At 40.1% G+C, this 27204-nt stretch overlaps 1 protein-coding gene across 2 annotated transcripts in view; it reads left to right on the top strand.

The window, feature by feature from the left end:
• The window catches only part of LOC123980011 (Nance-Horan syndrome protein-like), a 204862-nt gene that overhangs the window by 10293 nt on the left and 167365 nt on the right, over positions 1-27204 (top strand). Inside the window, exon 1 of one of the 2 annotated variants that reach the window (XR_006827354.1) lies at positions 15209-15237. The exons of the other annotated variant lie outside the window; for it this stretch is intronic. The gene's annotated coding sequence lies outside the window, so the exon portion shown is untranslated. Of the gene's footprint in view, positions 1-15208; positions 15238-27204 lie in introns of those variants that run through there. 2 annotated transcript variants of the gene reach the window in all.

Genomic DNA, 27204 nt, shown 5'->3' with positions numbered 1-27204 from the left:
GTGCTACAGCTGATTGCTGAATTAGGTCTACCTGGCCTTGGAAGGCAGTGCACAACTGTGTGCACCTGAGTTAGGGTCCACAATTTATAAATTAAGTTGGTATACAAAATAGATGCAAATATGTATAAGTAAAAAGACAAGTGGGAATGTGATATAAACACAACTCAAGTAGAGAAATTACCTGCAATTCGTGACCTCGAACTCATCTTCTGAAAATGGTTTGAATAATACCTATTCAAACAACAAACATTGGCCATTGCTCACTCACTGTAGAATATATGCAAGTTTTTCTTGGCAGTCCTAATGAATCCATTTGTTTGCAAGTTTTTGGTATGCAAGCCAAAAGAACATTTTCAGATTCGGCTGACTTTGCACGAGCACCTCAGGATGACCTTAACAAACCATTTTGCTTCTCAAGGTAGCTCACAGTGCACAGAAGCTGCCAACTTTCTGCAGTCAATAGCTACAGTCCTCCAAACGTTGTGTGGCCTTCGGATTAGCTCTAGAACAGTGCGTAGAGAGCTTCATCGAATGGGTTTTCATGGCCGAGCAGCTGCATCCAAGCCTTACATCACCGAGTGCAATGCAAAGCATCGGCTGAAGTGGTGTAAAGCGCGCCGCCACTGGACTCTTGAGCAGAGGAGACGTGTTCACTGGAGTTACAAATCACGCTTCTCTGTCTGGCAATCCGAAGGACGAGTCTGGGTTTGCCGGTTACCAGGAGAACAGTACTTGCCTGACCACATTGTGCCAAGTGTAAAGTTTGGTGGAGGGAGCATTATGGCGTGGGGTTGATTTTCAGGGGTTGGGCTTGGCCCCTTAGTGCCAGTGAAAGGAACTGTTAATGCTTCAGCATACCAAGACATTTTGGACAATTTCATGCTCCCAACTTTGTGGAAACACTTTGGGGATGGCCCCTTCCTGTTCCAGCAAGGTCCTTAAAGGCATGGATGAACGAGTTTGGTTGAAAACTTTTGGATGAATTAGCGCGGAGACTGCGAGCCAGGCATTCTCGTACAACATCTGTGCCCGACCTCACAGATGCGCTTTTACAAGAATGGTCAAAAATTCCAATGAACACAATCTAAAAGCTGATTACCAGTTTATTGACAGTATTTTCGCGTTTTTTAGATTAAACATTGATTGCATTTACAAGATTTTTATGTAAAATTATATAATAAAACTAAATTTTAAGTCTGATTATTTGTATTATAGCAGTGTTCAACTATATTTATAGGTAATTAAATTGTTTGTACAGGTGTATATGTTCTTTCAATAAACATTAAAAGCCCCAAAAATTTTTTGTAAAAAGAAAGTTACAAACTGTATACTCATCATTGAATATTACCGTACTTTTACAAGGTAGTTATTTAACGGTATTTTTCTGGCGCCCCAGCTGCCAGAATATTTCTGTTTTTTCACAATTTATTTTTTAACAGTGTGGAAGTATTACCATTTTTGTGTGTGTGTGTGTAAGTAAGTGTTTTCAAGGTCAGTGAGAAACCGTAGTAGAAGTTCTACATTTAATGTTTCTGTTGGAGCTCCAAGTGTTTTCCTTGCTTTTCCTGTGAGTGTGTGTTCCTGCAGAGTGTGTGTGGATGTGGAGCTCTGGGCCCCTCAGTGGTTTCTGTGGTCTAAATGGCCATTAGTTACCACAGTTTCCTTGTGTGTGTGTGTGTGTGTGTGTGTGTGTGTGTGTGTGTGTGTGTGTGCAAATCAGGAAAAGGACCAATCAGAGAGAGAGAGAGAAAGTGCTGTTGTTATCCAGAAAATGAAAGCGAGTTGTAGATTCATGTAAAAGAATCGGGCCTACTAACAATTTGCTGTCTAGGCAGAGAGTCTGACCCTTTCCCTTTACATTTCTCACACACACACACACACACACACACACACACACACACACACACACACACACACACACACACACACACACACACACACACACATGGTGTGTAATAATATCCCTTGTGGGAGCGCTGACTGGGAATAAGAACAGTATGAATAGGAACGGGAAAAGCTCTCTTGCAAGCACACATGCACATAGGGATCTGTACTATACTGTGAGTCAGACTGGGATTTAAAGAGCAGAGAGAGGGAAGGAAAGCAGTAAAAAAAATGGGAACAAGAGTGAAAATTAGAGTAAAACTGGAGAAGAAGAGATGAAAACAAGCTGATGAGATAGAGAAGGAGCAAAGAGAAGACAGAGGAAACGGAAGGAGGAAGTAGGAGGAGGAAGATAAGAAAAGAAGAGGGAAGATCTAAAGACTGACAACTGCATAAGAGACAGTTATGTAATTTCCCCGTTTGAATTTTCCTTCGTCTGTCACTACTTTTGCGAGGAAAAGTCTCCAAACATGAAAGTTAAAGTTTGTTGTGTTGCCCTGTAGTGGACAAAAAAACCAAATACTCCTTGTGGAAAAGTAGCATTTCTGCAATGTATTGTCAAAATGGAACTATGTTACTATTAGCTGAATAATTTGCCTTCTTTGGCAACATTTTAACAAAGATATCTTCTCCTATGAAGACATATTTTATTTTATTGCAACTGTTACATATAGACGGGTTTCTGTGCAACGTTAGCGCAGAGATGCCCGCGCAGCTAGAGGGCAGAAAGCAACACTCGGTCTTCGTGGCATCTCAGTTTATACGGCATATCTAGCAGCAGTGTTGGGCAAATCACTCAGAAATTGTAATGAGTTACTTTTTACTTATTACTCATTTAAAAAGTAACAATATTACTTTACTTATTACTGTGTATTAAAAGTATGTTACTCGTCACCGCACGGCATCCTTAAAAGTGACGGGAAGCCTGTTCAGCCGTGCGTTTTAGAAATGAATCAACTTTACTGGAACACTTTACTGAGGAGTCAACAACCAGCCAAACTATGAATATAGGCTATTTAAAAATAATAAAAAACCAAGCAGGTCCCTCCCGACATTTTAACTAATCGTGTATTCATAACAGCATCAATGAGTATGATTTTTACGAAACATATAACGTCTGTCTGAGATAAAAAAAAAAAATCTACCAAGTGACTTTAGAACTAACATTACTGTTTTGCACATGCATTTATAAGAGAAGAATTCAGTGCTTTTACAAAACACAAAACGTTGATTAACGGCACTCTCTCCTGCTGAGTGGATGCATCACTGGCAATAACGTTAGCAGCCGGAGTTTCTTTCTACAAGCTAAGTTTCACATTGCTGGGCTGCTTTAGCAGATGCTTCAATACAAAATTGTTTGCGGTTGAAAGCTTTTTGCTGCTAGCACAAAGTTTAAAACAGAAGACAATGTTCTTTGCATCTCTGACTGTAACACAGCTAGGCCTAATGGCAGGACTTACAGCTGTGGAAAGAAAGCCTGTCTCCATCGTTTCATCTTTCTTCCTTTAGCTTTTTGGCTAGCAGCTGACTTGAACAACATTAGGTCCGGTGTCGCTGATCTGCAGCGGGGTCACGCATGTTATATTAATATGTGAAATGAAACACAAACAAACTGATCCAACTCTGAAATGGCAGTTCGTCTACATAAATAAAACCTTTATATCTGCTTATAACTACATTATAATGTGATGTTTACTTACTGCAAATAAATGCAAAATAAAGTAAAGCTCTAATGTTATTTATTTTTATGTGATTTGTAACACATGATAGAACAAGTGTGTGAATGAAGGAGTAGAAAGGGAGCAAAAGATCTGTTTGCAGAAGAAGAGCAGCAGAGAAAGATGGATAAATCGCCATAAAGACCCCCAAATCCTCCAATTTCTCCACACTGTGAAAAATAACAAATACCACAGGAGTCCAGGAGATTCAGTAACAGCAGTGATATAATTGAAAGCCCTGTGTGTGTGTGTGTGTGTGTGTGTGTGTGTGTGTGTGTGGTGTTGAGTTGTTGACCTTAATGAACTCTGTCTCACACAAACACAAACACAACTAAAAATCTGTTGTCATTGGACGAGAAAACTAGTGGATCTCCGTGCAACCTCTATTGAGATCTCAGTTACGCATGTTTCTTTTTGCTTTACCACTTGCTTATTTCCACAAAAGGCAATGATAAAATTAAAAAGATGAAAAGAAAAGACATTTTAACGGTTAAAAAATGTACATGACATTTATTATTTATGACAGTTGTTCAGTTCTTGTCTTAACTAATGAGACTCATAACCAACTGTCCTCCTGAGCGCTGCGTGACCTCCAGTGACGAGTAATAAAGCCACGAGCTATTTGCTGTCTGGAACAATGTTTTGATTGTCGTTGGCAGCTCCATGTCGCTCTGCAGGGTGATAAGTCACCAAAACTGTTCAGTGAATAAGCTACCTATAAGTACATGTGACTTCATGTCTATGAATTTTAGTTAGTTTGTAGTAAGTTATTAGGAAAACAAAACAAACAAAAAGATTTTGATTACTTCCTGTTTCAGCTTTGACCTCCTAAACTTCAAGCTGCGGTGACATATGTCATGCATAGTAACAAACCCACAGAGGATTATCACCCAATGCTTGGCAGCTCTCTGTGGATCCTGTGTGTGAGGCCGAGCAAGTGAGAGAGAGCGAGCGGCAGAACGTGATGGTGGAGAAAAATATCAAAAATAAGTTTCAGCCTGGTAGCAAACGTGCAGCGTAGGTCACAGTGTGTCCGTTAATAAAAGTCTGTAGTTTCCCCAACTGCTGGAAAAGTGAAGGCAGTTACGCTAGCTAACATCTCCCTTGTACAGCACGTTTTATGGCTGTTATTTAATGTTAGATAAATTACTAACGAAGTTATATTAATTAGCTCAGCTCGATGTTAGTAACTTAACTACTTGTCAAGGGTTGAGAACATCAGGTACATGCTTAGACTAAACTGGTGTAAAGCTCTGTCCTGTATAAACACTGCACATCCTGATAATTAACTTTTTATTTCAGTTTCCAGAGGAGTCTGACAACTGGTTATCAAAGAAATGAGGGACCATGGAGATGAGGTTAATGAAGTAAATTAGGGCTGTTAGAATTTAATGCACAAATTAAATGCGTAGTAATTATCCAGAGATCCTGTATGGGGGAAAAAAAAAAAAGAGACTCCCACCCCTAGCATTTCCTTCATTTCCAGACATAGCAGGAAAGTGTTTTCAGTCAAATAAAAGCTCTGTACACTACCTGGCCAGAATCAGATGGCAGACAGACAAAGTTAGCAACTAGCTGCTGAAGAAAGTGGAGTGTTTAGCAGCTAAAGTGCCAGATATTTCCCCCAGGAGGTGGCGGAGACCAAAACTGAGCTAAAAGGACCGTGATGATTGGACCTGAGTGTTCATCAGGTGGACAGAAAGATGACCCCAAAAGAATTATAATGTTGTGCTGTGTCTGCTAGGATGTGTAAACAGGCAACGGCTTGCTAACATGTTTGCAATAATAATTTTATATGGTCAGTTGTGTCTGTTTTGTTCAGGTTGTTGTGGAGTTCTTCCCCCAAGTGGCCAAAAAACAAAACAAAAACCCTGAGTAATGCTGCTTTAATCAGGTTAACGCCGAGAGAGAAAATAAGTTGATAACTTATAATACTTTTCTCTGGGGATTTATTCACTTCTGTCTGAATGTGTGATCATACATGTGTTACTTGCTTTATGTTAGACTTCCCCCAAAATAGTCAGTCACATGACAACACTGGTCAAATACCAAAATGTTTACTTTCTCCTGACAAGCCACCACTTGTGAATAATGTCCTCTATAATTAGCAAAGGTTAAAGTAGCCTGACATAGTTGTGCTGCAACAAAAAGGGAGAAATTCGAGGTTGGGTGGTTGGGTGTACAGAGAGCACAGTCTGTGTCCAGGCTGCAAACTTTGGTTTCTTTTAACAATGAAAATAATCTTTCGCCATATTATCTTTATTAAATATAAACACACAATAACGCATAGGGATGACCGATTTAAACATGCCCATATGAGTAGTTTTTGGAATGATCATATAGTATCACTGAAGGAAATAAAAAGACCAAACACTTAATTTAAAGTTGAGGCAAATTAATTCCACACCTTCAAATGTTTCAGTGTTTGTTGTTGATTATCTGTGATTTTTTAAAAATCTACAAGTTAGACGTAATTTTAGTTTATAACAGTGACAGTTGTCGTGGGTTTGAGTGAGTTAACAGACTGCATCATGTGTGCGTGTGTTTGCAGTACAAGCTGGTTTTATCAATGTGTTTCTGTGCAGAGCTTTTTCTCTCAGGGCTGTAATGGACAAAAGGCTGGCTGTCAACACCAACACGCTTAACGTCGGCCAAGGCATGCTGTAATTGTGGACGCAATCACTTCCAGATGACAGACAGAGAGGAGCGTGTGTGTATGTGTAGGGGGGTGTCGGGCTTGAATTAGAGAGAAGAAGAGGGGTATATCAATTCATTGTGGAGGGAGTTACCTGGTTTACATGCAGGAGAGGAGAGAGCGTAAGAGGGATATGTGTGCATGTTTTCACGTGTGTTACCATTAACAGCAGGGTAGGAAAGGATGCAAACAAGGAAAGACAATCCTGTCTAAGAAAGCAGGAGAACAACTACTGTAACATAAATTGCGAGATTACATGTTTATTGGCAGGTTTGAGAAAAACAAGTCCAATTCTGAAGAAACATTTTTAAAATTAATTTTATAAAGCTGAAGACGTGTAGTTGTTAAGTGGATATTTGTTCTTAAGTCAGAAAAGTTTACATTTTGGAAAAACAAGGTTTTGCCTGACTATGCTGTTCTTTTAAATGAAAATTTAAATGATGCATGTTTATGGGGCTCCGGGTAGCTCACCATTAGAGCGCGCACCCCATGTACAAAGGCTAGGTCCCTGCTGCAGCGGCCCGGGGTTTGATTCTGACCGGCAGATGCACGTTTAAGCAAATTAAGAGACGCTTTTATCCTTTTAAAGAGCACTTTGGCAACACTTACAATACTGTATGTGATATTACATGTGAATTTTATATTGTTATATTTGTTCCTTACAAACATTCCCATTCCCAAATTGTGATGTCTTACTTTTCACATACAGTATCTATTATATAATATCTGTATGTACATTTATCTCTGCTTTTTTTTTTTTGTAAGAAAAAAATGTGAAAAAGTGCAAACTAAAAAGGAGAAGTTTAATTTAAACACCTGTGCTCCTGCAAGAATCCAAGTCCAGCACTGGACCCTTGCATGCATTGCATTTGAGCTCAACAGCAAAATCTCAAGTTGAGGTTTTTGGTTTGTTGGATCAGACAGTTCAGAAATGGTGATGCCTGGCTGCATTCAGCTCTGTCGGGGGGAAATTTCAAGTATTTATTGGCAAGGTTTAGTGGCGAAGAGGCTGGAGCGAGTGAGCTTTAGTAGAGGAAGGATACAACAACAGAACACACAGTTTTGACACTGAACACATGGACCTGGACACCCTGATGAGTTCTGTGTGTGTGTGTGTGTGTCCATGCTTCCTGCTACCAACCCACTACCTGGCAGTCATAAGGCTCTGCGGTTTTAACATGGTTTGAATAAACTGTGTGTGTGTGTGTGTGTGTGTGTGTTTGTAAACAACTCGCAGACCTGTGGCCTGTACTACAAAGTGGGGTAACTGTCTTATCTGGGTAACTTCCTGATTAACCCGTACTACGAAAGGTGGATAGGTGTTAACCGAGGTCTGTTGCCATGGCAATTTACGCTGCATCTCTAAACTGCTCCGAGCAGGTTTTGTTCGTGGTTTTCTCAAGGTTACCCTGCTCGTGGACTACACAGCACATCTGTGCTCAGTGTTAATGATGAGAAGTAGGATATTATTACACACCATATGTTTAGATTTCATCCTGATTTGTTCCACTGCGGTTGCAATGAAGTTCTGAACACAACAGCATTACGTTCAGACAGTGAGCCCTGCAGCCTCTGTGATATTAGAGAGGAATTTTAATTAATTAATGGGATAGTTTCTTAGATGTAGCCCATCAATTACTCTATAATTATTTTTTGTGTGTGTTTTCATATATTTAGATAGATTATTTCCAAAAATTAGGGAGCCGAGAAAAAAAACCCCTCCTAGATGAAAGTGTGAAATCTGAAATTCCCAGAAATTAATGTCCTAAAAAATCACTCTGGTGTTTTCTTCTGAATACACCCAATCCAAAGCAAAGTCTCTAAAGTGCATGGTAATGATTGTGGGCTAAACTGAGGAGTATTTCCTCACTGCTAAATCTGATTGCAAAGTTTAATATAACTTTCCAGTGTATGCATAAACGGCAGGTGTGTGTGTGTGTGTGTGTGTGCGCACATGTTGCAGCCTTGCAAAGTGAAGTTTCTCTCATAAATGTTATTACTCAATGCGATGCCAACAAGCCGCCCTGGCTTTGTCGTCCGCCACGACATTAGATTTAGCCATCCATGGCGCAATGGATAAGACACATGCCTTTGGTGTGAGAGACCCAGGTTCAATTCCTCACTGTTGACCCATCCACCATTGTGTCTCTGAGCAAGACACCTAATCCCTCATTGCTCCAGAGGCGTGCGACCTCTGACATGTATAGCAATTGTAAGTCGATTTGGATAAAAGCGTCAGCTAAATGAATTAATGTTAAAATGGACATGTGCACAGTGATTAAGAGGGCTGGATGTTTTTGTCCTGCAACAGAAATATTCTGCACAATCAAACACAGGCTTTTATAATTCAAAGTAATTATTAAAAATGTTAAGATGCCAGAGAGTCATTAGTTACTCACATGTTGCACAAAACATCTGCCATCTCTGCTCCACGTCTCCTCCGACAGTAGAAAGACAGGGTTTCTGTGGCTGTGGGGACTCGCACATCTGCCTGCATCTGTACAGCGTTTTTGGATACTTTTTTTCAAACCATCCTTGAATATTTTATTAACAGGCTTTTGCTTTGTAACTTTTATAATATGAGCTTAGGTTGATGTTATTTGTATAAAATGAGCTTTCTTTAGCAGCCTGTGCAGCTTATTAGTCCATATTTGTGTGTTTCAGCGTGTGTGTGTGTATGTGTTGCAGCTTGTCCTCTATCTGCCCTCTGAGTTCATTAGTGCCCTGTGTGAAGCAGGCGCTCTGCCCTGCCACACACTCACACAGCTTATTCACTTGTTTCATTACACTGCAGACACTCCTGTCTGAGTGTCAACAACGCTGCACTGAAATGCTGCTGATTATATGGTGGAAAATGTCACTTGAATGCCATTTAAATTTTGCTACTGTAGTGTTTTTGGGTTGCAATTTAACCTTTTAACCCACTTAACTGTATAATTAAACCCTCTCAACGGATAATGTTAAAAAGGTCCAACTGATATGGGTTTTTGGGTGCCGATGCTGATATTAAAATGAAAAAGAGCTGATTTCCATCCATCATCAACCGCTTATCCTGCGTACAGGGTTGCAGGGGGCTGGAGCTTACATAGGGCGAAAGGCGGGGTACGCCCTGGACAGGTCGCCTGTCCATCGCAGTCACACTCACACCTAAGGACAATTTAGGGTCACCAATCAACCTATCTTTGGACAGTGGGAGGAAGCCAGAGCACCCGGAGAGAACCCAGGCAGACAACATGCAAACGGTAGAGATGAAGGGTTTGAACCCATGACCTTCTTGCTGTGAGGCGATGGTGCTAACCACTGTACCACCAGCCCAAGAGCTGATTTATAAGCCGATATTTTGATTTTCAAAATTATTTGGATTGTAGACCCCTTTCCTGGGGTAGTAGCAGTCGACTGTCAGGTGTTATGCCGAATTTTGCATGCCTGCCGAGAATTGTAGGAAAATGCATTAAAGTTCTGCTTTTAAACGCTATACTATTCTTGGTGGGGTTCATCAATAGTGATAAATGATCCGTATATATTTTATGAACGTTAAGAATCGTTAATATATTATTAAACTTAGTACCATTTCTTGAGATTCAGCAAAAACATGTGGCGTTAACAGCATTCAAACAGCAAAGTGTCCTAAAAGGACCACAAGAAGTGAATTGCATAATTCGGCTAAACAGATATTGTAGGCTACCTGCCGAAATTTGCATCCACCTCTTTTCTCAGTAGGCTATAACAGATTCTTACCTCCCACGAGGTTTATGCAATTCACGGCAGGCATGCAGAATTCGGCACACCACCTGCGCTGCAAATCGTCACTAGACCTCGTGGGAGCAAGGCATGAGTAAGCTCACGCAGTCAACCGGAGGTAGACTGTGTCTGACTTGAGGCGCTGTTTTTATTCCACTATCTATCAAGTCGGCGAAAGTCAGCCAGTTATCTCGAACGCACCTGTTGACTCCCAGTTATACGACAGCTGTTTTCCAAAGTTAACATAGCTCTCCTTATTAGCCAGCCTCCTTACATGCTTGCTAATAACTGTTTTGAAGATGGGTCTCCGACATTGACAGCGTTGTGTTGGACAGATTTGTGCAGCGGTGTTTATGATACCAACCATTCAATTCACAGAAGGGTCTGTTGTCCGTCTTTGAGAGAGAGAGAGAGAGAGAGAGAGCGACCGAGAGAGAGGATGTGCCGAGCGAATATGTGCTGCAATCAAGAACGATTTTAAAATGGGTCGACCAAATTTACTTGGGCGGCTGTTAATCTACCTGGGCAGCCCGCCCAAGTAAAGCCTATGTCTGGGAAACACTGACAACGGAATGTATAAACAACTGCACAACAATAAATAATTGCTGGTAGAATGTACTTTTTCAACTAATACAGAGTGAACTAGAGAAAATAAACATGTGTATTTTACCTTACACACAATCTGCCATAATAAATTCTTTCAATGTAGCATATTTACATCTGGTTTTCTACTATACAGAGATCCAGAGGAAACGCTGTTGAATGCATCTAATACAACATGACTGTCTACAACGAGGACCTGCAACTTTGAGATTTCACATCGTTGCACTTTTGAGAGAGAAGATAACTTTGTTTGGCAGGAAGCCGTGCTAGATACTTGATCAGATTTATTCACGTTTATTTACAGGTCCGCTCTGGTTTAATCATTTCTGACACACCGACTGTAACTACAGACAATAAGTTAAACACTATACCCAGCAAGCAAAAGCCGTCATTTCACCGTCTAGGTTTACTATAGACCTGATTTAGTCCGGCTATGAGTAACCCACTTCTAGCCACAATAACTTTACATGTGGTTACATGACGTTTTTGCCAAAATAACTTGCGATGTGTATGATATTCCATCATGTAAGCAAGGTCTACAGTGATTACAAAGTTTTTTGTTTCATTTCTTTCACATGATTTACGTGCAGCCTATGCGTAGACACGATTTAGCTCGTAGACAGCTATTTGTAGCCCACTTTTAGTCAAAAATGATTAATAGTGATTTTTGCCATGGCAGCACGTGAGATGGTTGATATCCCATTATTTTTGCAATGTCACTAATATCTACAAGATATTAAGTGTCATTAAATTGACATGGTCTATCTGTAGCCACGATTTAGCTCTTATTTGGACAGGCTACGTTTAGTCTGCATTTAGCCCACCTGGCGATCAGTGGTCTAATATCAACGGCTTGGCTGTAGCCCTGTTTCAGACCAAATTGGTTACATGTAGTTTTCACCCGATGCAGCTGTTGAGGTGCGTGATATCATATTTATATTCTTTATTTTCGCTGTAACGTTCACTCCATTAACTTTCATTTTCATTTCACCCTACTGAGACATGACTACTGGCAACGCGAGACTTGAAAGTTAGTAGACGTCAGGGATTGCCCTGGTAGACATCAGAGTTGCCAGATCTCGCGATAAACCCATTTTTAAACGAGGGATACATTACGATTTAGGCCTTTCAGCGAGCAACGGGCGAGAGTTTACTGCAAACACTGGAAGCGAAAAGACATTTACTTTGGTCTTGTAAGTATTTGTGTCTTTGTTTGACATGTCTTCATTATTTATCTAAATTATTTGTTAACGTGTAGAACCGTGAAGAGTAAGGCACGTTGTGGTTAGCTTAACATGCTGCATGCAAGTGTAACTTAACGTTACTCCATGATACCCACAGGTTTCCTCGTGCCCTTAAAAACTTACATTATATTATCAGAGGGGGTGAACATGAAACATGTGCAACCTTACCTTTTATAATTTGTAATGAAACCACACATATACTTTACTCACCAGATCATTATGATATGGAAATATGAATTTTGACTTTTGACTCTAAATATAACACTAATTTATTTTATTTTTTTACCTTCATTAGAATGATAATTAGAAATATACTGTATGTTTTTATTCCAAATTATTTGTTGATAGTGGTCATATCTTATGGGAAAACAGTGAACATAGTCAAATTATAATGTTTACTTAGATTCATATTCTTACATATTCAAAAAGTATTGGATCCCATTTACCCGAGAGACTGGCAGCAACCAAGAGACCCATCTGATGCTCTTCCTGCATCAAGTAGCAGCTTAGATGAAGATCTAGATTTGGATGTAGCAACCCATTTATTTTCTCATTATTTATGTTTTTATTACCGCATGTTGTTAAAATTGTATGTATTTGTATTTATAATAATATTTTATCAATAATTCCTTTATATTTTTATCGTGTTATATTATCTTGTTGTCTACGTTGTAATCCTTTTTCTTAATAAAATCTTTATATTTAATTTGTTTGTACAGATTACCATTCATGTTTGAGTAAAAACAATCCTTTAGCCACTATTCTGTTGTCTATTAGAGGTAGATATGTAGTCATTCAAAAGCTGTGTATTTGGTCTATTCTTGGGCTTAATGTTAGTGATTTGCCGCTAATGGCATTAGCCGGCTTTGTAGCTAATTGAGCAACAGACAGAGTTAGCTGCTGTAAGTGATGTTAGAGAATATTTAGACGGGATGAACTAGGGGGAAATGACATGACCGTTTTTTTACAATCAAGTCTGCTGTCACCTACTGTAAAACATGCTGCTGTGAGGAAATCGGGAGAGGACGATGAAAAACGGGACTGTTAACATGGTTAGTATGGTCATGATTGTTTTCAGGAGAGGAAAAGTAATGAGGACTAAGTCATGTATTTAACATGACAAATGACCAACTCACCATGATCACTGCACTCACACTTTGTTAGCATGCTCTGATAGATTCGAGTCAGCTGATGTTTTGTATTGTGGTGCAGCAGTGTTAACAGTGGTGCTGCAGCGCGCCATCTGGTGGGCAAACTATGCAACACTCATGACATGAAGGAAGTATCCTAATTGTCATTAATCGGCTGTTATAAACGCAGATACCGATTTAAATGCAAGCTCATATCGGGCGATAAGATCTGCACAATGATAAATCGGTGGGGCTCTAATATACTTTATATTCATCATATGCCCTTTTTATGATGTTAACCACACACATTGCCAGAACTAAAAAGCAGATACAAATATATATCATTCCTTTCATTATTTCCACATTTACTCACTTGATGACTGATTAGCCTGCGGACACATTCTGTACTCTGTTATTCTGAATGGCACAATCAGAACTTGAATTTGGCCAGACTACTATTGTTACAACATAAGTACCTCTACTTTCTGTTGGGTACTGTCACCCCTTATTGAAGCCGGTATATCATAGTTTCTGAGTAAAAATAAAAACAGTGGCAAAAGTTTTCCCACTGACACAGATTCAAAATGCCAAACCCTAAAAAAACAAATAATTACAAAACTAACATGAAAGATCTTCAGTGAGTTCAGTGGCTCGCTGAGGTGTCCTGCTCAGTCCTAATTTTCCATACTACTTAAATAAATCATGACTTAAGTAAATATGTATGTATATATTGTATCTCAGGCTCAAACATTTTAAAACTTTGGTTATCATGTCTCCTCTGAATACATGCGTTATAATCACTGGATTTTTTCTGTGGACATTATAATGTGTTGCAACTTATTCTCCATTTAAATTCAAGTTCCTTTCAAAACTGTTTTAAGTAGCACCTGAGAAGTGTTTCTTTAAGTTAGGAAAACACATTATGCTCCGATGCGGAGATGTAGTGACGTTGCTCCGACAGAAAAACACAAGCAGTCAGATCAGTCAGGTTGTGAACTGAGCCAGATTTGATAAATTACTTTATTTAGTTGTCAAATCTTTGTGTGCACAATTACAGAAAGTAAGGTGGGTCAAAATAGAAACACAAACTTTTTTAAACCGCTCAACTTTGTTTTTAAGTAATTAAAGTGGTTTAAAACCTGTCCAATCGTCTGACTTTGGACTTCACTATAGCAATGTTGTTGTGTCCCAGATCTCCAATGTTAACTTGATGAGTGTAGTCATTATTACTGAAAGAAAGGATGACCAATAAAAATGTAGTCTATAAATATCATTACAACACATAAGAGTTACATACACACACATTAGTCAGGACTAGAACTTGCCAAGTAAGAAAGTATCTGACAAAAGCTGTGGATAACAGGATTAAATAGAAGTGCTGAATTTACTGTATATAGCAGAAAAATCAATGACGTGTGTGTTGTTGGAGGAGTCATACGGTGCACGTAGGTGTGTGTGTGTTTAGCATCTGTTGCATTGTGTGTTGCTACTTGTTTGTGTGTTTATTTTTCTCTGCTGGTGTACGTGTGTGTGTGTGTGGGCAGGGCTGACGCAGCAGAACTAACTGTAACAGGGTGAGCCAGAGAGGGGCGAGGCACACACACACACACACACACACACACACACACACACACACACACACACACACACACACACACACACACACACACACACACACACAGACGGTTTGTGAACATTTATACTCATATATATAGCAAAATAATACTGCACAAAAGAACAACAAAAAACAAACATTTGGACATTGATGTGACATTTGAAATCACATGATGCCTCCTGCAGATATTTGGAAAGATTGCATGCGCGCGCACACACACACACGCACGCACACACATGGAGGGTTTGTGAACTGTTACTGTTGCAAGTTCTGTTGCTAGAAAGAGACCTCGTGAGAGAGAGGGGTTAGAGTGAGAGTGAGGGAGAGACAGTGTAATCAAAGGGGTGAGGATGGTGAGAGAGAGAGAGAGACACACACATCAGGAGCAAGAAGGAGGAGAACAGGAGTAAAGCAAGAAGAAGAACAAGTGGACAGATAGACGAATAGAAAGGAGTGTTTAGTCAGGGTAACAGAGTAGGAGATTGATACATCGATAGTGGGGAAGTAGGGATGCGTTGGAAAAGGAGGCAATCACCAGCGCAGGGGAGGACGGGAGATGGTGAGGGGAATTGCTCAGACACCTCCTTCAGAGTACATTTCTTTAAAGGTAGAGTGGCTGCGTGCGTGTTTCTTTTCTGTGCCTTCTTGTTTTACCGCACATGTCTCGTTGCCTCTAGTGTGTTGTCAAGTGACCAGTTAGCTCATCAATACATCGACTTCTGTGTGTGTGTGTGTGTTTGTGTGTGTCTGTGCGTGTATGTGGAGGGAATCCTGCAGAGCATAGTCCGAACAAACTGAAAAGGTTTTTCTTGAATGTTTTATAATATTGTTTTTGGATGTTAACATTAATTGTAGTGGTGACTTCATGCTGTAGTGTGGCGATGGTAAACAAATGTTGAAGATGTTGGGAACCTTCTGTTTCGCACTCTTGATATTGAGGGCTGAGTAATCTAACATGGATGCTACAATGTCTTTGTATTAAAACTCTAGAGTTTTGCACCGAGTGCTTGGTCAAATGATTAGTCTTGTTTAACTGCTTCCTTGAGGGATGGGTTAAATGCAGAGAATGAATTTCGCTATGTGTATGTGACAATAAACCATATCTTGCTTCCTCTGTGAACGTTAAAAGCATAATTTTGCTAATTTTAGTATGATCTTTAGTTTGTTCTTGTCTGCTTGCTTGTATTTAAAATCAGTCAACGTGTTGTGTGTGTGTGTGTGTGTGTGTGTGTATATATATATATATATGTATATATTTTTTTTTACTGAAATCCAGGCATTGTCTGTACCAGTATTGTTAAAAGCTGCACTAATTAATATTTTTATACACCGATCAGCCATAACGTTATGACCACTGACAGGTGAAGTGAATAACATTGATTATCTCGTTACCATGGCACCTGTCAGTGGCTCAGATATATCTGGTAGCAAGTGAACATTGTGTCCTCGTAGCTGATGTATTAAAGGCAGGAAAAATGGGCAAGCATATGGATTTGGATGACTTTGACCAGGACCATTTTGTGATGGCTAGATGACTGAGTCAGAACATCTTCAAAACGGTCTGAGATGGTCAGTACCTATCAAAAGTGGTCCAATGAAGAAAAAGCTGTCAACCGACGGTCATGGTCACCAAGGCTCACTGATGCACGTGAGGGGCGAAGGCTGGCCCGTGTGGTCCGATCCAGCAGACGAGCTACTGTAGGTCAAACTGCTGAAAAAAGTTGATACTGAGACTTCAGAACACACACTTACATACACAGTGAAATACATGCTTCGACAGGTCAGGGCCGTTTTGGCGGCAAAAGAGAGACCTATATGAACAGCAGGTGGTCTTAATGTTATGGCTGATTGACGTATTAACAATAAATCAAATGACTATTTGTCATGTGAAAGGCGTTGCTCGTAGTGACAAACCCATAGAGAGTTATCATCGACTCTGCAGTTCCCTTCAGCTCCACAGAGCTTTAAAGCATCTTTCAGCCAACTTTTTTCGGTTTTACAGCCTGCTGTTTTGATTCTCTCTCTCTCCATGTTTCCATCAGAAAAGGGGACTCTGTTTTTACAAAAAAAAACCCTGATAAAACCAGTGAATGCTACCTGACAGCATCAAAGGTAGGCAAAGTCATAGTGAGTTGAAGTTACATAGTAGAGCATTCGGCAGCTAATGATCCAGATATTTCCCCTCAGGAGTAGCTGGAGATCAAACTGGTCTTAAGCTTGCAAGATATTCAACATTCTTCACCAGCTTGTTGGTGAAGAAAGCTGTTGACTCTCTGCTGTTGGTTGCTGGGCAGGTAGTGGACAGTGCGTTTATCACAGTTTTTTTTTGTGGAAAACAGCTGGCTGATGATGCAGGAAATATGCCTCTTCAGCATGTTGTCACCACTAGTTGGCAGGACAAACTAGATTATTAGACTGGCTGCCTGTGTACTCCATCAGAACTGCTTTTCGGACGGTGAACTTCTTCCAAGAAAGAAGTCTGAAAATGTGCGCATTATGCACATATTAAAACAACATCATATCCTTTCTGTGACGGCCGGCTTTTTCCCAGAGTGTGGCTAGAACAACTATAGACACTTTTGATTCCCATCCAGGTAAGGCAATGCGGCTTACGAACTAGTAACACTTTCCAGTAGGTAAAGCCATGTCAGAGGTTATGCCTGTGAATAATTGGACCAGAGTAGCACCTGCCCTTACGAAAACTCTCTTTGTGTTTCTTGCATTAGTACTGCGGCACATTAGTAGTATATTTATTCTTTGGGAGTAAACACGCAAAGGTATACACATTCACACCTGGGAGCTTGTTACACAGCGTTTGGCGGAAATAACTCTGCTGGATGATACTTTTGAGCTCACAGCCGTTTGTTTCTGATAAAGCTTTCATGTCAAATAAGCCACAAAATATCATCAGCTATTTGGATAAAAAAGAGAGAGGAGAGAAAGCTTTTATGAGGATGTTTGTGTCAAATAAACCGCAACAAAGACATGAAGATGCTGGTTTTCTGCACAGCAGGAACTGGTAGTCCTGTTTGTGCAAGTGTTTGTTGATCAGATGAGAGAAATGTGTTTTATTCTGACATTTTTGGTTGTGCAGATGTTTCTAAGGCCTGCAACTTCTACAAAATAGGACCTCTGTAGCATAAATCACTTGACACAAACTCAGATGTACCTCCCGTGGATAAACTTTGTGAGTCTAGGCACTTAGAAGTTAAACTCAAAGATGAAATGATGCACAAAAATCTTGCAAGACTGGTAACACTGTATACTTTGCACGTGGAGCCAAGATAAATAGACCTCTTTCATGTGTGGATGCTTGAGTCATTCCAAACAAATGAGCTTAAAGGCAGCTGAAGAGGACTTGTTTTCAAACTGGGAACAAATATATGTGCACACATTAGCCAAAACCACAAGCCTCTGCTGATCTCTGCAGCCCACAGCGGTGACACAAACACACACACACACACACACACACACACATGCTGGTTTTAATCATTTTGCTATCAAACATCTGTTGCTCTTATTTAGCTATTTTCCCATCATCTACCAAGTGCATCGTATGTCTTATTTTACTGGCGGTTTGTTGTATGTGGTTGTGGTGAGACACAACGAATGTCCCCGTGGCAGCTTGGATGCAGGAAATTGAATTAAAGCTCTGGAAGCGATGAATTGATGACCTCCAGGATTGGTTTTGTGTTTTATTTGTATGTTAAGATATATTTTCTGCTTCACATTATAAATAAGGTCAAACAAAAGATTTATATGTTAACATGGTATACTGTGTAATAACACTATCATTTTAATAGTGCCCTGTGGGGTTCACGTTCTCACCAAAACACATTGTTGGCATTGTTGAGCACTGTTCAATGCATTTCCAAGACGTTTTCAAAGCTTTTTGGACATTTTGGAACCAGCACCCATGCTAATCTTAGCTGGTAGCTTGCTAGCTAGTATTAGCTTTTTAAAAACTTTAAATCGCAGGCTTTCAGGTAAGCCAGCTGACCCGCCAGCCAGCAGTGGAAGGTACAGATCACTTAGCTAAGCAAGCTAAGCTAAGCCAACATTCAAAACCACATTCATACCCACTTCAGTATATGTGAATGCATCACTGTTCATACAGTCATGATGTTTGTCTTCATTTCAGTAGTAAGTTCAGTGTTTTGCTGGTTCAAAACCCTATGTTTGGAACAAAACTAGGTCTATACAGCCCCTCTTTGTGTAGTTAATAGCTTAGCAACCTCAACAGTGCAACAGTCACATCATGATTGTTTCTGTAGTATTAACTGATGTCAAACTGGCATTATTTTTGTTTGAAAGTTTTGGAGCATTTATAAAATTCAGATAATCATCATTTGCCTAGCTAAGAGAGTTAAAGCTTTGGAAGAGGGTGGTGTGGGAGGATCCAGTCCATCCTCACCAGAACATTAGGGTGTTTAGGTTGATTATTAAATGGCTTGTTACGACACATATTTATGTTCTGAGTTAGGCCGTGTCTTCTAGAGGCAGAAGAAGCCAGGTGACATAGTATAAATAGCGACAAAGTCATGTAAGGTGGTGTGAGTGAAGTAAACTCAAGACTTTCACACAGTCACGTTTGAAAGGAAGATGACAAAGACGACATGTTTTAAGTTAAATTACGTTTTTAAAGATGACTTACAACAGGTGACTTAGGTACTACCCAAACCACAATCTTTTCTTAAACATAACCAAGCAGTTGTGTCAACCTAACCAAACTATTACCCTTTTTACAATGTTTTCCAGGTGTTAAATGTCATGTGACTTAGGTCACAGTCATATATGTCATTTTGGGACACTTGACAGTCGACCTCTTTTGTCGTTAAGGTATGAGGACGTGTTGATGGATCAGAGTAGTTATTTCATATCTCTGGCTAGTGTGGCCTTGATTTCCTGATTTTGAAATCTTTAATCTGATGTACAGAGTTACTGTCTGTAGCACTTATATTAAATATTAGTTTGGGTAAAGGATTGGTCCTTCATAGATGAAGGTGATCAATGAATCTCTATTAAAACTAGATGTATATCTTTTGACCATGACTTTTTCTGGGGAAATAAAGTCCTGCTTGGCTGTGTGAAAGGGAAAAACAACAAGCTGGTTTTTGTTAATGCCAACCAGCCTCGGGCTAAAGGAGGGTCTGCTGTACAACCCTGCTCACATAGCAGGGCTAGACAGGGCACTCAGACAGACAGTTTCTAATGTACCTAGGAATGCTTTTTGTCCTGAAGGAAATATCCTGAAAGATTGTGAAGAGGGGAGAAAAATGGAGATGAGCCTGACTCATCAGCTCTCTCTGTTGGATCTTTTGTGTGTCTGACTGGAACAGTTACCAAAGAGCTGTCTCACAGGCTGACATTTCAATGTGTCCAAAAGTTTTAAATGAGCTTATTTGTCCATGTCTTCTAATAATTCTGTTGTTGGAGAGCCTGAATGAAGAAGGAAGCAACATGTTCTCACAGGATCTTGCACCATTGTGCTTTTGTAAGTCTGAGTTTGAACCCAAACAGTTGACAAATTCAGTGATTTTTAATAGGAAGTTTTCACTTTTTCATCTTGCTATTTTGGGGCATAGACATTTGAATTCAGTAAGCTGTGTTTGTTAGAGAGGTGCTGAGTTTTGCACAACAAACTAGGTAGCTGAACTACTGGGCTTGTCTAAAGTTTCATTTTGGTGACCAGAGCAAAGCCTTCTCAAATTATCTGCAGGCGTCTTTTTGATTTACATGTGAACCAGCATGCAAAAGAGCCACTTAATCTGCATGTTGAAATGTTAAAACGCTGGCAGCAGCACAGTCAAAGCGACTGACTTTGAATAGGCTAGTAATATATTAGTGCTACATCTGCTTGTGTTGGTTATAGTTTTGCAAGCTAATGGTAAATATGTAGATTCAAACTTCATAGTTCTGCTCTGCACATTTGAAATGTCTCATTCATGCCTTTAAAGTCCAGTACACACAAGTGAGTCCATGTGCAAAATATTATTGTTTTTCAGTGTATAGCAGTGTGGCTGATGTGGGACTACTTCGAAAGTACTGGACTTTGCATGGGAAGCTCCAGTTGTCATTAAGTATTTCACACACCGATCTGAACCAAAAGAAACTTGTTTTTTCATCCATTTCACACTTTATAAACACCCAAAAGGATGGAGTGTTGATAGGTTTTCCAGCATTGGGAGCAGCGGCACTGCAACTATAGTCACAATCCAGTTCCTGACAATGTTAGTGCCTTAGGATTTTAACCTCTTAACCTTGACACTGTTTACTTTTTATTCTTTGGTCCTTGCTTTTTAAGAAGTTGTTTTGCAGTGGTGTTTGTTGTATTGTTGTAAGTATTGTTGTTTAACTGCGTGTGTTCTCCCTGGGTGCTCCGGCTTCCTCCCACTGTCCAACGACATGCAGGTGGGTTAATTTGTGACTCTAAATTAGGTGTGGTTGCATGGTTGTTTGTCTCGATGTGTCAGCCCTGTGATGAACTGGTGGCTTGTCCAGGGTGTACTCACCTTTTGCCCAGTGTCAGCTGGGATTTGCTCCAGTCCCCAACGACGCTGCACGGATAAGCAGGTATAGACAGGATGGATGTTTAACTGAGCTACAGAATATTAGCTTGTCCAAATCAAGTTAACTTTATCTGTTTGCCACAGTTGCTGCTGGGGCAAACAAAGCTAAAAGCGGTGTGTCGCGAAGCCTAGTATCGTTATCATATTCATTTTCTATGGGTTTGCGAGCAATTCATTTCTCAAGGCAGTGGAGCCAACATCATATGACGCGTGTCAAAACACAGACGCCTGTTGTTTTTTATTTAAAGTCCGACACACCTGCAGCATCTTGATGTACACTAAATTCTCCAGAAAAGCAGCAGTTTTAAGATTCCTCCTTCTGTCGGTATTATGTGCTGCCTACCATCCTCAAGGGTAGCAGAGAGAAGAAAGAGTGTCTAGAAAGTGGTTGATGGCTAAGCAGAGACGACCAGCACTTCTTCTTTTTACAGGCAAAAGACAGACATTTTTCACTGTGAAAAATACCCTCAATTTCCCAGAGCCCAAAATTATGTCTTTAAATTTATATAAATGTATAAATAAAAATACATGAGGTGTGCATGTGGTTGCCTGTCATCTTGATTTGTAAAATTGCTTGTTGTCTTCACCAGAGGATGCTCATGCTACCTCTTTTAGCCAGCGTGCATGAGTAAAAGCAGCAAACACCTCCTTGATTTTCTACCAGACTTAGACCTAAATTCAATAAAAATTAAATATACAAACAGGACATGGCTGTCAGGTTAGAAAATGTTTCTCGTTTGCTCAGATATTTTATGTTCTGACTCAAATCTGCTTTATATGATGTTAAAACGTTTAAAATGTTTGAATCATTAAGTGACAACATTATTCCCTATTAATATCTGTCCAGATTGTTGTGACTTGCATTTTACCTCCTGTAAACTTTGTGGTGTCATTTCTGGTGTGAATGCCCGGGAAGCTGGATAAAGGAAGTCTGACTGCCTTGTTTACACACACATACATGCACATGCACATGCGCGCACACACACACACACACACACACACACTCAGCCTGGGGGGTCTGGAGCTGGAAGCAGTGAAGTAGAAGGGAACAAGTCTGACATTTAGACTTTTGGCAGAGTATTGTGGTAACAGAGTCACATTTTACTTCAGGACCAAACACTGAAATTGAAACTACTGAAAGCCAGTTTCGAAGATATGTTTTTTGGCGCTTGTGCCTATAAGAGCATAATATAATAAGACCTCAACGTGTTTCTTTCCCTCTCATTAACTTCCGTCTTGTCATGTGACAGCAGTGGGACTGTTGATAGCTGCACCTCTGGGGATTCACTGACTTAACACTCAAACACACACACACACTCGTACACAGCCCCCAATTAGCGCTGATTTGGATAGGATTTATCCGCCAAGTCTGACAAAAACACAAAAGTTTATTCAGCCGCAAAAACATACCTCACAGCAGATAGGAGAAGAAAGGCAGACACAATGGGATTCACAACTAACAACACGTACATGAAAAGAATCTTGCTACAGTGTATTCCAGGTTTGAAGAACAATTTCATTGTATTCATTTATTTTTAGATCTTGTAATAGTATCCATGCTCCAAAATTGAGTTAGAAAACAAAACATCCCTTTGGGCTTTACAACTTAATATCGTTGATCTTTTTGATAATATTTGTAATTGTTTTAATTAGTGTGTCTTGTCTACGTGATCATTTTGTGTGATTGACTTGTTTTTAGAGATGCGTGAGTACACTTTTGTCTGTCTGATATCCGTACTCCTAAGGCTTAAACCGGATATGGGCGAGACTAGCCAGAGGTTGTTAATATAAGACGGCACAACATCAATTTCCAATGTTATGCTGATGACACCCAGCACTACTTCTCTACGAAACCTCCCTACCTCCCATCTCCACGATCAACTGCCTCCAAGACATCAGGAGCCTGATCCTTCTCCAACTAAACAGCAACGAGACAGAGATCATTCTGATCGTCTCCAAATCCACCCTCTCCAAAAAGAGACACCTCATTATCAATATTGTGTCACGATTCCGAGGGTGAGTGCAGAGGAGGTGAGAGCCCAAATGCAAGACACCAAGGCAGAGCAGACGCAGTTCAGGGTATTTAATCCACAACGGCAACAGGCAAAACAAGCTTACAGGCAGACAGAACACTACCAGACGAACATAACAGAGTATATACACTACAATGACCGGACAGGGAATAAACAGAAACACAGGGACTAACGAGCAGGGCGGGAGTAACACAGGTGACCGGGATCAGGGCTAATGAGGCAGGCAGAGAGACAGCAGGGGGGAACAGAGAGACATTTACAGATGCAAAACACAATACATTAACAACAAGGACCACAGGCTGAAACAAAGACAAAACAGAACTCACATTAGACATGGGCAAAATAACACATAAGAACACAGACCAGAAGTAAACACTAAGACATGAACTGAGACACAAAACTAGGAGCTAAGACACAGGGCTGAGATGTAGGAGCTAAGATGCAGGGAACAATCTATAATACATGACAGACCGGTACAAAGAGAGCTAAACAGAACCAGTAAATGAACAAGGGAATACACAAAGCTAAACAGAGAACACGAGACCAGGAACCGATCCTCAAACAGGAAACGACTGACTAACAGAATGATGTAGGGAACATAGTTGGAACCACATGGAAAAAAGGACACCACAAAACACAGGTAAACTAGGTTACTGGACACAGGACAGAAACCAAAACCCAACATACTATAAGATAGATATCGAACTGATCAAAATATCCAAATACCCACAGAGAGCTAAACTTAAACATAGCCGACAGGCAGAACTGCCTTCTTCCACCTCCTCAATATCTCAAGACTCTCACCCTCTCTCTCACCCCCTAACACTGAATCTGCACCACTCTCCTTACTGGTATCCCCACCAAACTCATCAATCGACTCCAACTGGTTCAGATCTCTGCAGCAAGAACGAAATATGAAGAATTCAACACACAGGGTGAAAAGAGGAGCTGCAGCAATGTGCAGTGTGACAGAAAATATGGTGTTTTTTGAAAATTGTAAACCTGTTCTGGTACAACCACTAAATAAGACTATGAACCTGAAAATGAGCATAATACCACCTCTTTAAAGCTACTATGTGTAGAAACGGACATTTTCCAACTTTGGCGCCCCCCAGTGGAAATATCAGAAAAAACATACTGGAACATACTGAGCATGTGGAAGGACGCCATAGATTACGTGACACATTGTGTAATGTATCTTATGTTGCAGGAGTAGTTTGAAAAGTACGGAAGATTTTGAGTTTTCCTCTTTATAAAGCTTCTAAACAATTTAATTAAATGTGCACAGTCCTCAAAAAAAACCCTTGATGTATGAACCTCTCTACTTACAGTGTAGTTACAGCCGCATGTGATCTCAGACAAATCTAAATCTGTTCTACACTGAGAGGTTTATAAAATTCATTACACCGAGGGAACAAAAAGTTGGGTCCAGCGCCCTCACCAGACTTTTTATGACACCTTTTTACAGCCACCTTTCAAACCTGCTGTACATGAGTGAACGCTGTCATTCTCATATTATAGTTTTCAGGTGAGATATCTTGCTAAATGGCACCTCGGTGAACATATTTAAGGTACGAGACAGCATCTTTCCCCATTCACATTCCCCATCTGTGTTTTCCCAGCTGGAGTGGGACTCAAACCCTGAAGATCCTGCGTCTTCAGGCTGCAGGCAGCTGCTGGCCCACATAGCGACAGTCTCGTCTTCAGTTGGTTGTTCAGTAGGAGGAGAAACACACTTTGTGTTAATTAAAGTGTTTCCCTCAGCGGGGTTTCACTCGATTCAGCAAATTCAGTTAATTTCAGAGTGTCTTCCACCGGCCTCCCATTCACCTCAGGCAGCTGTGTACATGAATATATTTGTCTCACATACTTAGAGGAACTTCATTAAAAGCTTCATTGTTTTGTTTTGTTCAGAGGTCTTTTGCAGTTTCATTCTCTCTTCATACATTTTCATTACAGTCTAGAGAATGAGATCCAGATTTTACAGGACAGGGACAACATAAATCTTTCTTCTGAATTAGAAATATTATGTTGGTAATTGTATTTTTATGGATATTTATGTTATGGAGATACATTTTAAGATAAACTGAACGATTAAATGTGGTTTAATGGTTTGAGAAAAGTTTCTCAGTTATTGGCTACTTAAACTCTTTATGAACTTGCTGGATTGTTACTTTTTCTAACGCTTAAGTATGGGCTGAGCAATTAATCTAAATGTTAACAAAATCGCAGGAGGTGCAATATTTATTAAAGGTGAAATGTGAGTCAAAATACCATTTTCTATTGAATATTGTTGTGCTGCAGAGATGTCCTGGCCTTCCCATCATATTCTAGAGACTTAAAGAAACATCTATGTTTGGTACAGATCCCAGCAAAAAGCGCACCATAATTCATTTTAATATGTTTTTCAATGAAAATGAGAATAATTATATAAAAATTATCATTCCCTCTAGTGTCAAATCATATCACAATTGCAGTATCAGTCAAATTATATAAATTAAGTTTCATATCATATTGTAACAAATCGTATCGTAATGTATTGAATCGTATTTTTACCAAATTGTAAATATTACCCATCGACAACCGCTTATCCTGCGGACAGGGTCGTACATCAGGCGCAAGGAGGGGTACACCCTGGACAGGTCGCCAGTCCATCGCAGGGCCACACATAGACAAACAACCACTCATGTTTACACTCACACCTAAGGACAATTTAGGGTAACCAATTAACCTAGCCTGCATTTCTTTGGATGGTGGGAGGAAGCCAGAGCACCCGGAGAGAACCCACGCAGACACGGGGAGAACATGCAAACTCCACACAGAAAGGCCGGGGCAACCGGGGTTTGAACCCACAACCTTCTTGCTGTGAGGCAACAGTGCTAACCACTGCGCCCTCCTGTAAATATTATATCATATTGAATTATGTTGAAGTGTTTTGTATCTCATTGTAGTTCAGTGTATTGAATTGAACTGCGTTTTAGTGTATGGGTGAGTTTTGTATCATATCATATTTGATATTGTATCATATTGTAAAATAAGGTAGTAAGTAAGTAGAGTTTATTTACATTGCACCTTTCACGGACAAGAGGGGTCACAAAATGCTTGACAGTAAAAAATAAACCAGATAAAATAACAACATGTAAAATACAAAACCACAAGGCTAGTTAAAAGCTTTTCAAAAAAGATGTGTCTTTAGGTGTTTTCACATAATCCAAGGCTCTCAAGGCTAAAGGGAGAGAGTTCCACAAGTGTACAGTACATTGTGTCTAATTTAAATAATTTGTGTGTTTGCGTCACAGCAGATTATTTTGTGCAAGCTTGTTTTGCTGCAGAGGATGTTACTGTGTGTCTGGTTTACACTTTTCTGATTGTGAGTTAAATGTCCTCTTCTGTCCCTCTGGGATTCTTTTCCCCTCCGGCAGTGCTTCTTTCTCTTTTCAGCTGTCAGATTTGTCTTGTTTGTCAAACCGTCACTCTCCTTGTGCTCGTCCTCATCTGTCACAGCTTTCTGTCTTTTTCACCCAACTTTGTCTCTGGCTGCGTCTTGTTTCAGTCGTCTTCCCTCCCTCTCCATCTCATTCTGCAGATTGTCGAGCAATGACAGAAACCAGTTTGCTATCGACTGACGGGGAGAGGACAGAGGGCAAACAGAGCATGGATGAAAAACAAAAAAAATCCCAGTGGATTACTGGAAGAAAATGTGAAAGATGCTTTGATAGGAAATGAGATAAAAAGAAAGAGGATACAAGTGGATACAAGAGAAGAAAGATGGATGTGTGGACTGTGACTCGAGAGAAATACATAGTGAGAAATGCTGCAGCAATTACTGAGAAATCTATGTGTTTGACATTTAGGTAAATACACTTATTTGCTTTACTACTGGGAGTTAGACGAGAAGATCGATGCCACTCTCATCTGTTGTTAAGTTTGGAGCTAGAGCCACGAGGTAGTTAGCTTAGCTTAGCATCAAGA

This window comes from Micropterus dolomieu, linkage group LG12 (assembly GCF_021292245.1).
Source record: "Micropterus dolomieu isolate WLL.071019.BEF.003 ecotype Adirondacks linkage group LG12, ASM2129224v1, whole genome shotgun sequence".
In the NCBI taxonomy this organism is placed as follows: domain Eukaryota; kingdom Metazoa; phylum Chordata; class Actinopteri; order Centrarchiformes; family Centrarchidae; genus Micropterus; species Micropterus dolomieu.
Note: the sequence above shows the minus strand (reverse complement) of the source record. Positions and strands in the feature narration are given on the sequence as shown.